We start from the raw sequence: 12,465 nt of genomic DNA on the forward strand, positions 1-12,465 counted from the left end.
TTCGAAACACATGCTCGGCAGGACATACCATCGAATTTCATTCAATTCTTGTGACCTGATGACTCCATAGTTAATATTATTATTATTATGAATATTATTAAATACTTACTGTTACTAACACCAATGTTAAAATGATATTTTAAGCACTATATCACATTTATTTATTTATTTATTTTTGCATCTAGGGCCCCATTTAATGCCTTATATTCCACAGATTCCTTCCGTATAGATTTATTATATGAACACAATCCAAATATTCAAACCTACAGCCCTTTATTTAAATGTGTACTATTATAATTCGGCTATTTCTTTCAACCATAGATCTTTTTATTCCTGAACTTTGCACCAACAGAACACATTAGGTCCACATTCTTTATATTTATTATTACGATCTTTTTTGAGTGATCAAGGTTTGAATTAAATTGAATAGAAGTTAAATATAATACTAAGAAATTCTAAGAAATTAATATTAATGAGATGTATAAGAACATTGATAATAACAAAATAAACACTCCTAAACACTCATATCGGCCCTGTGGACCTGTGGCTGTGCATGACGGACCCCACTCTGAGAACCGCTGCTTTATGTAATCCTTTTCAGACTTTCTAATACAATGATTGTGATGAAACTGGGTATCCTTGGGATATCCAAATGGACCCATGAAGCTATCCTTAACTTGAACCAGCAGGATTTCTGTGAAGGCTGAAGAAAACACAGCGTGGTGCTTAAGTTCACCCACAGAGGGCGCTCTTCGCTGGAGAGAACAGCCCCATTAAAACAATCTCTCTCACTCCAAAATAAGTAAACAAGAAAAAAATATATATATACATTTCAACCTTTCGATTAATCGCTTTCTTCCAAGATTCAAGCACTTTACTGTGATATGCACAAGTGCAATGCAAGTCTTAGCTTGGACGTTTGCACGGCTCCTGCAGTTGATTTCAAATAAAAGATAAATAATATGAAATAAAATGATGACGATATTACGAGACTGTACACGTCGAAGCTGTTGCAATATTGTCAAGCTGTCTGTCAGTTGCTTAGAAAGTTGCTTTGTTCTTGCTTTTAATTATATATACAGTATATAAACTTTTATACGGCTGTTTTACTAAATAAAATACACTTCATTTCAACTCAGTTTTGTCATAAAACAGCTTTTACAGAAATCCAGATGCTAAAAACAAAAAAAACTTCCTGAAACGCCATGAGGAAGAAACCTTGAGACTCTAACTGAAAGTGTTGAAGAGTAGAAGAATAAAGACCAACAGCACTGAGTGTGTTTACAGGATGTTCAGTATGAGTATGCCGGGAATAAGAGTCCTGGGATGAGAGACAGGAAAGTGTTTATGATTATAGCAGCAGCTCTTAGATACAAATCTACAAATCTACAAATCCAGGTGAGATTAAACACTGAAGTAAGCATGAGACTTGGGTTATAAACTAAAAAAAATCAACTTATCTGTTCCTCAGTTGTATATTGTTACCCTGAAGCTTCAGTCAGAACATTTATATTGTTCAGGATGTCCTAATAAGCACATCCTAGTGTATGACTTTTTAAAAGGTGCTCCTGAGGAACTGATTTAAAAGGTAGCAGAAGCTGATATAATGATTTGATTTATCCGCTTTAGAGAAATAATTATGTCAGTTGGTCAACTGTTTCACTGGATACTAAGAATACGAGAATACTGTCAAGCTAAAACCCTGTTACAGAGAAGTTCTTCATTAAATTCAGAAGTCATTTAGCTCTGCTAAAGCTTCCTGGTTCTGGTTTTAACTGTCAATCTTAGCAGCCTTTGGTCAAAGTAAATAATTAAGCCAGACACTCCTTCAGCTATTAAATGCTGTCCTACACAAAGCTCAGTTATGTAACTCTGCATTCCTTCGTCAATGTAACAGGACAGCCGTGCAGAGGTCCGCTGCCAATCAGAGGCTCAAAAAACCCGACAAAGGGGAAAAGAAAGTCTTAAACTCAGGCGTTATGGTGAATTTAAGGATTTGCACACATGAATTTAACGGCCAAACCTTTACGCATTTTGTGTAGAATGGTGGTACGAGCTCGATCACTCGATAATATGCAAAAATGAGAAATAAATACAACAGATATGCCAGTAGACGTGTGAATCTGGAAGGTGTTTTGAACTCTCGGATATTAACTGATCTCCTGGAAGCCCCGCCCCTTGCACCCTTTTTCATATTAGTAAACTTTTGGCCTGTGTCTCGTCTCGTTTTTGTCTCAATTTTCCCACTTGAGAAAATAAAATCTACTAGTGATGTACTTACCTAACATTAGATAAGTATATAGTTAACATCCGTTACTTTTATTAGACATGCACCGAAATTTAGGACACCAAAAAAAACCCATGAAAATTTAAACAGAAAAAATGATAAAACAACAATGAAAATGTCAGCTGTGTGGAACCATTTCATGCCACCCCTTAAAAACCTTTTTTTTTTTTTTTTTGCATGAAAGTTAATTCCATCTCTTGGCATGTTTACCCTAAAATTACATGCCTTTATGTGGTGTTTAAGAAGTGCAGTCACTAAAAGCACAATGCCATAATTACGAATTTCAGATTAAGAAATCACAGCAAATAAAATGATTTTTTTCTCTCTTTCTGTTCTTTGGCATCCACTAAATCCATTAAATTCAAATCCTTTAAACATCACCGTCGTTTCTGGTGCGAAGGCATGTGCCTTCCTGTTCTACCTAAACCCCCTTCCCCCAAATCCATGGCTTCAACCCCACCACCACTGAGCGGAGGGAGGGAAAGACGGAAGAGGGAGAGAGAGAGAGAGGGAGAGAGAGGGAGGGCGGGATCAGAGGGGGAGGACTCATGCTAGGGCTTGTGGTGGCGTCTCTCTCTCTCTCTCTCTCTCTCTCTCTCCCTCTCTCAGAGTTTGCAGTTTGAGTCAGAGTAGAGATCTGGTCCTGAACGTGAACGTGAGTGTAGAAGAATCTCTGCTGCATTTTGCTTAAAAACACAAACTCATCCTGGACTTAAGCTTGAATCTGAAGCAGTGGTGTCTATCTCCAGCTGAACTACGATGGCGAAAAACTCTCTCCTTGGAACCGTGAGGAGATGCGTTTGATCCTTTCCTGCTAGTACCAATACTAAAGGAGAAGAAGAAAAAGAAAAGGAAGAAGAAGAAGAAGTAGAAGAAGAAGAAGAAGCGGACTTTTTAAACTCGAAGGTAAGCTCGTTAGCTAGCTGCTCCTCTTCATGCTCCTCACTCCAAATCCATCTTTCTCATTCCTCTCTCATCGACTTGTTCATGTCCATGTCATGGATGAATGAATCTTCACAGAGTGTTTTGTTCTCGTGGATTATTACGGACTGTGTCAGAGTCTGAAGCGTGTCAGGAAAGAGAGGGTTATTACAGAGAGAGAGAGAGAGAGAGAGAGAGAGAGTTCATTGAGCTGTGAGAGTGGATGAGAGTGAAGGCTTCTCATTACGTTCCTCTGTTTTTTAGCCTTTTCTACCTTCTGAGGTTTGGACCTCGTGCTAATTGGAAGCATATGTTATGTTGATGCACAGCGAGCGAGGAAGTCCTTCATGTTTTTCTTGCTGTTGTTGGCTCGCTTTTGTGCAACAGAGAAAGAGGGCAAGAGATAAAGTGCAGTGTTTTTCCTCTAATCATTGACACGGCTGCTGTGAAGATTGTTAATGACGTGCGTAAGTAATATTTAGAAAGGCACCTTAAACCTGTGACCTGTTGAGAGTCGAACAGTCGAACCAACTGGAATGAGGCAGATGTTCTGAGAAGTTAAAAAGGTTGAGGTTATGGTTGGAGGCAAGGTTAGCATTCGTATGTTTTTCTTTCTTTTTCTTTCTTCATTTGTGTGAAATCATACACCACTTTGCCCTCACTCATTCATATTTGTATGAGCTTCTCACCACATTACCTTCACACGGCTTCACATTGTGCAATTTTCAGTCTCATTTTGCTGCCGCAGACAAAAATCGCACATCGTAGAGAACGCGACGTATAATGTGACGTATAATGTGATGTGCTGACCAAAAACAGCCGATGACAAAGTTCTGCCAGGAATTTGCTTATATTAAAATCTCAGTGTAAGTGCTGCTACGATGTTTGTCTAAAAGCCACCAATAGAAGGATGGCACAGATTTATCCTCAACTCACGGGACAGCTACAAATAAGGTAGCGGCGATGGCAAAACATAAACGATACATGCTAATGGACAGAAAAAATATCCTTATCACCCCAAGCTCATGTTAAAAGTCCTGTTTGTGCTAATGCGAGCCTGTTTTCCGCACAAGCTGATTGATGACGTAAGCAGATCGTAGTACTTTTCTTTAATCACAGGTCTATCGTTAGAGGATCTTCATCATCATATAGTATAAAATGACATGGAGAACACACGTTATCACACAGTCTGTTATAGATTTCGGACCAGACTTTGTTGGGATTATCTTAAAAGGCAGCTGAAATTGCACAGTGTAAAACTTAAGTCTACATCCAAAGTAACTTCTGCAGCTGATCAACTCCCAAAACAAGCCATGTGTAGCCAATGGAAAGCCATAGGATCACCATGAGTCACTGGAATTACCCTCTCGGATTTAAACATACAGTATATCATTCGTGAAAACAAGCTACATGACTGTGGTAAGCCAAGATAAACTTTTCCTGTAAATGATTTTTTCAGGCAACTCGACATATTGCGTCAAGCAGCAAAGCATCAAAGTCTTTTAGTTCCTTTTGTTTTAACATCGCTGACCTTGTTTAATTTGTCTACGACTACATCTGAGATCAAACATGGATCAGATCCAGGGATGGCTAGTCACAATATTAAAATTCTCCTAATTCGATGTTACTCTTACGAAACCATTAGGGCGGAGCTTTATAGCACGAGATCTCATCATAGCAGACCGGCTGAACTTTACTCATTTCGCAAATTTTAATATAAGAGTACGCTGTTACGAGATATCACTCAAACATATGCAAAGACAGCAGTCTTCTTTTATTCCCCAAGTAAATACGGCGAATGAGCCAATCAGCATACGAATCTGGAATGATGGACAATTACCATCCAGACACCATCTGGTAGCCCCGCCCCTTTTTCTTAATCTCACATTAGAAATCTCTCCTCTTGTCTTGATTTTTCTCAAGACACGAGAAAGACGTGCTCTTGCTTTCATTTATTAATATGAAATAAAATCTATGAATGTATGTCTAGCTTAGCTAACATTAGACAAGAATATAGCTAACAGTAGTTCACAGATGGCTAGAATAGGAAGAAAGAGAGCATGCAGATAAACTTTTCTAGTGTCTTAATGCATCTCAATGCAAACAGACGAGTGGCAGATTTTTCCTTCTCAAGCACCAGGTGGTTACCGTAAAACCTGGTATATATGCACACTGAACGTTCTACCTTAGACAAGTGATGTGAACGACAGACAGACAGCACCTTTCATCATGAATATTTTTTTACTTTTAAAGTCAGAAAAGGCTACTCTTCTGAATAGCACACATGGTAAGCAGAAAAGCTGCGCTTGCCATTAGCCTGCTGTTTCATTCCAACCACACAAATCTTACAGTTCTGCCATTTGTCCCTTCTTGTAATTTGTATTTTGATTGGATGAACTTTGCTTAGCTTGTTCACTTCTAGTTCCTCCTCCTAAGGCAAGTTTAGAAATCAATGCTCGAAAAAATAATCCACCATGTTCATGTTTATTGCACTGTATTCCATTAAATACAGTATATGATGATATGGAAGCGGGGTTAAATAAATTATGCTGCGTTCAGCAAGAGGTTGTAACTTGTAATTCCCAACCTCCAACAAGGAAAATCCAAAGAAAACACCTCCTCAACATGAAATTCGTACTCGTAAACTCAGGGTAGTCTTCTCAACTACGAGTTCCTCTGAGTTCAGCAAGTGACATCAAATCAACATGGCTGCTCCCATGAGTTATACTGTATACACAAGTATTTGCTTTAAATCAGTTAGACATATTCATGTGTTAAATCTATAACACTGACTCTACAGTTCACTGTTTTGAGGAGGAAAATATACATCACTCTTCCCAGTTAGCTGGCTAGTTTGTTGCTCACAAAAAAAGAACATGGATGGAAAAGTCCATGATTTTTTCCCACTTGTACCTCGAAAATGAAATTCCGAGCTCTGACTTACTGCCTCATAGGTAAGTTGAATGCATCATTAGCCCTGATGAACAGGAAATCTAGCAGGCGTGTCACTCTGTGTAATCATCTGACATAACTGTCACTGATAGGCTGCATGAATCTACAGTCTGAGCTAGAACGAAATCAGCCTCAGTCTCACTTCTTCATATCATTCTACTGTGTATTTCTACATGTGACCAGCGGTGGTGCTGTTATTCGTGCTTATAGAAAAGTTCAAAATAATCCACTTTAAGCGATTTCTTAACAAAAAATAAGACAATGCCAAACACCAAGCCTTACATTTATGTTTTTTTTCCTTGAAAGCAAGTGAAGGCATAGCCCTGCTAACATTAGCTGCTGGCCTTGGTGCTATCCCTGTTTGTGATCAGAAAGCATATGTCTGTTAGTGTATTTAAGCCCAGATGGAGAGATCTGACAGAACAAAACCATGGCTGAGAGTGATATAGAAGCTGCCTGCCCTTTCTCAGCCTTTGTACCGTGTCCTTTCTACGCAGAACGGCCGTAAGGCTAACATGTGTGAACCATTACAGGCACCATTGGGGACTACTGGACCACAAAGTGGCAGTCCCAAGCATGGAGTTTCTAAAATGTTGCAAGCAGAGTGTCAGATTCATAAAAAGAACACGAGAGAGACGAAAACACAAACCCTGAAAGCAAGAGATGTATTTTAAGAGGAAAGACAGAGCGGGAAAAAATGGAAAATATGGTAGAAAACGTCATCATTTTAAACCGCATTCTTTTGGCTCTCAGGATTCGGAGGCCGTAATTTGGAGCTGGTTTAGAAGTTGTTACGCAGCCCACAGGATCCTCTGGCCAGTCAGCGTGCTCTATATTGTTTCCGGCCGATTTTTTTTTCTTTTCTGTAGAATGTCCAATGTAGGAGGCGAGACAAATACAGGTTAAAGTTCCAGAAGAGCTAAACAAACATGGCTAAAATAGCCTCTCACTCCTCCCTGGACTCTTTCTACCAGATTCCACTGCTTTGTTTAGTGTCCAGATTCAGTGTTGAGTAAAGAATTGTTTATAAGCAGCAAGCAGCATAAGGTTTTAAAGTTTGAATGGAAATTAATTCTCGTGTTCTAAGCATTTGGTGTGATTTTGTCTGACGTTCTCAGAAATGGTTAAATGAATTAATCAGTGGATATCTTGACCAGATTTGAAGCATTACAACCAGAAGATTGAATCTAGAACCAAGATGTCCTTGGCTTATCTATCTGTGGGAATAAGACTATACCAACACTCTCAGAAATAAAGAAACTAAACTGTACTTTTCCTTGTTGCTGAAGTACCATCAAGGGTACATTTTTTGTACTTTTTGTATCTACTTTACAGCCTTACTAACTCTTACTAAAGCTAGGTAAAGCTACACCACATGCACCTTCCCAGGTAAAAGATGCACAGTAAGGGAACGAAAGATGTACCCTTGATGGTACCATCCCAATGACAAGCATAGGTGGTTCTGGGGAGGCGATGAGGGCGGTGCATCTCTAACAACAAGCCTGACCAATCCCCCCCCTCAGTAACCCCCCGCTGTGAGTAGGTAGGCTCTGAAATAATTATTGCATACGGTATATGATTACTTTTTGCGAACATACCAAAAGAAAAACCCCACCTTATCTAGTCAGTGGACTGAATCTCCCATGAAGGCAATCAGAAGACATGTTTTTCCACGTAGCTAGGTTTGAAGAAAGCAGGACAAGGCACAATTGACGCTAGAAAAATAATAAAAAGCAAGAGTAGCGATATTAACATTCTGTCACAAGCATATGCTTCATATCAACGTATCAGACTTCTCCTCTTCTCTGCAAACACAATAAGGCTTGCAAGTCACATGGCACCACAGTACAGTTGTTCTTCTTCTTTCGGCTGTTCCCATTAGGGTTGCCACAGATATCATTGATCTGCATATTTGATTTGGCACAGTTTTTACACCAGATGCCCTTCTTGATGCAACCCTCTCAATTTTATCTGGGCTTGGAACCGGCACTGGGAGTGCACTGTCTTGTGCAACCCCAGTGGCTGGGGTCGGTTCCCTGGGTGGGATTCGAACCCGTGGTGATGAGAGCGCCATGGCCTAACCACTCCTCCTCCAGGAACCCATGGTACCGCAGTACAGCAACGTGGGTATTTTCAAAAAGCAGAAAGTCTCTGTAGTCTCTGTAGCCTAAAGAATTTACCACCTAAAACCTTTCTACCTTTTAAAAATACCCGTGTTACCGTACCGGGTTTTTTTCTAACTAAAAAAAGATTGCGTAAATAAGATTGTGAATGATTTTGAACATGGTCTTGCCTCTTAATAGCCACATTGCAGTGAGTACAATGGCTTAATATTTGGAGTAGAAAAAGTTCTAACGTGGCCGATCTGACAAAATAACTGGCCCTAGCCTTTATTTATTTCTGGGAGCGTAGACCCCTACTCCATTGTTTATGTTTCAGACAGGGTTCCAAGAGGAACCTGTTCAGAAAGCCAAGAATTCTCAACTCCCCAGCAAACACTTTTTTTTCTTCGATTGATTGACATGCTGTTAGTTATCACTGTTATGCGACGAGGTGTCTTCCAAGTGTGGAAGCGTTCTTTCGACATTTCTCAGTTTCTGACCCGTGGTCATCACAGAAGGCTTTTCCTCCACCTCTCTGAGCCAGGTCACATTCCAGACTAATGGCCTCCTCTCTCCCCTCACCGAACCCGACTTCCTGCTGCATTTTACGGTGTTCCTGCTGTCGCCTGGGGTTCAACGCGGCCCTGAGCGTCATTAATCACGCTCTGTTGTTTGACTCAATGCTGACACCGAGTGATCTCCAACGGCTGGAGGTCCTCCATGCTTCCCGAGAAGATAACCCCATCCAGTAGTCACAGTCTCTGGGAAGTTTTTTCTGATAACTTTTATCTCTTGAGCATGTTGGAAAAGTGTAACTATTAATTATAGCATTTCTTCAAGCTTCCCAGCATGTTTGGCCATTTTTTTTCCTGTCAGCTCCAACACAAGTCCATGTGAACTAGGTGTCGGGTTTTGTGTTTCAAAGCTCTTGGGTTTTTATAAGTCTGTGGATATTTTTCTTTCTTGAAATGAATGGCAGCTCCTTGAGTCTCAAAAGACACAAATATCATCTCTGATGTGACCACAAAGACCCCCGAAAGAATCTTGCCTCAGTGTATTTCTGATCACTGGCCAACCAAAATCTCCAAAACAGCATTATGCAGCGTAAATCACGAGTTCATGAAACACCATGAATGTGAACCGGGGTAGATTGAGAAGAGAGAAAGTAAACCACAGGAAATGCTAAATACCACTTAATAATAATAATTAGTGCAATGAGACACAGTCTGCTTTCGAAAGTGGCATGGTCTGTTATTTAGCCAAGGCTAAGCAGTTTATCTCTGGATGATGTCATCTTCAGTGGCTTATCACTATGGTTAGCCGTGTTGACAACTGCAATGACGGGGTCAGGAGGTCAATCCACCACATCACAGATGCAGTCTAATGTTCATATTCAAAGGCGTATTTAACAAATCCCAGAGAATATTCTAGTACCATTTTTTTTTTGCACTTATTTATTTATTTACAGCAAATATCATTAAGACCTTAGCAATACTACCACTGATACTGGCCAGACCTACAATATACAATGTTACACCACAGTGCTGTTGAATTCTTGACTCTGATTGCTCAGAAGGTGTTGATTAATTCTCTATAACAGCAGCTCCGACAGCAGTAAATTCCCCTCAGCACTTAGCTTTCACAGATAAGCTTATTTATAATGATTCGTCATTAGCCAAGTAAAAAGAGAGCTTTCAGTATTAGTAGATATGTAGATGTAGTAGTGCAAGAAGGTGGACTGTGAGCATAACAGTCAAAGATGTTTCATTTTTGGAGATTGATATAATGCTTGGTTGAAAGGTGCTTTGCTGAGTTTCCTCACATCATTCACTTGATGGAAATCCTTAAATCTTTTGGCTTTCTTAAGAAATCGTTGTGTTTAGTCAAACACCTATTTGAAAGGTTTGCAGAACTGTCAACATCTTACTTTATAAATATTCCGGCTAATTTCAAACCAGTTCCCGCTTGGAACCAGGATCTGAGGAACATACCTAATGAGAAATGACGCAAAATCTAATACAGCATACGGCTAAGATGGTGAGGATTATAGTTCTTGCTCACGGGGCCCTCAAGGGGCCATCAGTGGTGCTCAGTCAGTCCTGCGATTCAAACTCACAAGTAGTTAGCTCAGAGTCTCAGAGTTCCTCAGAGTGCCATTATCTTTTGGCATCCCAGACTTCATCCATCCTGCTGCCATCTTGCTTGATAACAAACAGGTAAAGATCTTGGTTTTATCTTCCATGGGAACGGTATCTGAATACCACACCAAGATCGACCACCTATGTTGCATGAATATGCTTTTTCAACCACATTCACGTCTGAGCAGTGTTCCCGAGGGCTTAGCTGAGCCGTCCTCTCTTTCGCTTTGAGCAGCTGTGCGTGGGTGATAACAGATCATATATCTGCGTGAGACCGCCATTTCCTGGGTTCCAGAGAGATATGAAACGTCTACTGTAACTGTTGACACAGATTCCATGAATCAGGGGATTTGCAGAATGTAGCAGTAATTTAGCAGGGATTTAGCAATAATTACTCCACCGATTCCGACTCTATTCATATATTCATGTGAAACACACTGTATAATCTGTCTTTTATATTCTTCACATTCTGTTATGTTCATTGTGCAATTTCTTACCACTTAATTTTTCATTTGGAATCTTGTTATTGAGAGAAATTTTAATCTTGTGAATTCCAGAGTGAGATGTGGATCAGGATGTTTTAAATGCATTAGGCAGTTTTATGGGAAATGATCATTTAAATGATGATTTGAAGTTGAAGTCTGATCGTTTAAATCAGGAATAAAATACAGAGTGTTATAGGAAAGAAATCATTGATGATTGACAGCTGATTTTTTTTCCTTAAACAACATGTCACAAAGTGTTTTATTCCTCCTCTTATACAGCAGTGATCCTCAATGACCATTTTATATATAAAAAAAAATATATACGCCCTACGCCCTACTCCATATTCAGCCACAGTGCAGCTCTTTTGAAAGACTTGCTCAGTATTAGCAGATGGTTAGTAAATCAGCGGCTTGTCTGATCACTCTGAAGGCTTTCCCTTCTCTGCCCTCAGGGTGTCATATTCCCGTGTGCGGATTCAGGTGTAGGGCGGAGAGACTGAGCATGATTACTGATTTGAAATCAGTGCTCTGTCCACCTCACTGCATCTGCAGCCCTGTGAAAATACCTTTAAGGGAGCAGCTTCCAGCTTTGAAACATTTCAGCATTTTTTTCCTCTTCATTATTTTTTAGCACAATCAATGCATTAACGATCAATTATCTCAGTCACCAAGTCACCTTGACTTCTTTACACCTGGTCTTGGCGTGCATCTTCAATCTGGATTGAATCCTGATCAAAGTTCAACAATTTACATTTTTACACTCTCTCATTTGTTGGCCTGAAATCCAATTGCTTTATCATGTACATTATAATGTGTGTGGCGGCCTGGGAAAACCCTTCACATGGTGAAACATTGACCATTTGCTGCTATATATAGTCCTACAGACTTTCCTGAACTGAAATATGTTTCTCTTTCGCATGAAGCTCAAGCCCAAGTAAAGTTCTAGCATTTTAAAATCATCCCAAAAGTAAAAACAGGAGAAAATCTAAAGCATTATACATTTCATTCCAACTCCACTGAAAGACGCCGCACTTCGCTTTACTTTTATTAGCTAATCATCATCACTCCATCATCATCCACATTGTCATTCATTCACTTCTTTATATGTTTATTCGCTTATTTTAAACAATTGAAACGTCGTGCGCTGTCATCTGTAAGGAGTGTGTGAGCGCTCTTCTCTGTTTTGATGATGATATAAAGGCGCAGGAACATGGTGGACATCAACTGAAATTGATTAGGCTAGGATACTTCACTACGGCACGTAGCTTTTCAGAAAACTTGATCAGTGTGACATTCACGATCTGAGGAAATCGCACATAGCTAGCGAGGTTTTTAGACATCTTTAGGCAGACCGATTGTTTTTTACCGCTGTCTGTGTTAATCCCAAAACCCAATTTGAAATTCAGCCACAGTCACATCCCAGACCGGGTTTTCTCCTTGTGTTATTCTTCATTTAATGTCAGTTGCCATGTTAAAGATTTTACATGCTGTTGTAATTTTCTTAAACATAAAGAAAGGTAGAGGTAACAGACCATGTTCAGCATGATACATCAGCATGGTCTGGAGTACGGTGGTCTGGA

The 12,465-nt window shown here is 39.8% G+C and overlaps 1 protein-coding gene across 2 annotated transcripts in view; it reads left to right on the forward strand.

Moving 5' to 3' along the window:
• The first annotated feature begins 2,879 nt into the window (after window positions 1-2,879).
• Window positions 2,880-12,465, forward strand: part of LOC113547279 (tensin-3) — a 68,024-nt gene continuing 58,438 nt past the window's right edge. For both annotated transcript variants that reach the window (XM_053233439.1, XM_053233440.1), the window contains exon 1: window positions 2,880-3,193. The gene's annotated coding sequence lies outside the window, so the exon portion shown is untranslated. The remainder of the gene's footprint in view (window positions 3,194-12,465) is intronic.

This window comes from Pangasianodon hypophthalmus, chromosome 4 (genome assembly GCF_027358585.1).
Source record: "Pangasianodon hypophthalmus isolate fPanHyp1 chromosome 4, fPanHyp1.pri, whole genome shotgun sequence".
Classification (NCBI taxonomy): Eukaryota; Metazoa; Chordata; class Actinopteri; order Siluriformes; family Pangasiidae; genus Pangasianodon; species Pangasianodon hypophthalmus.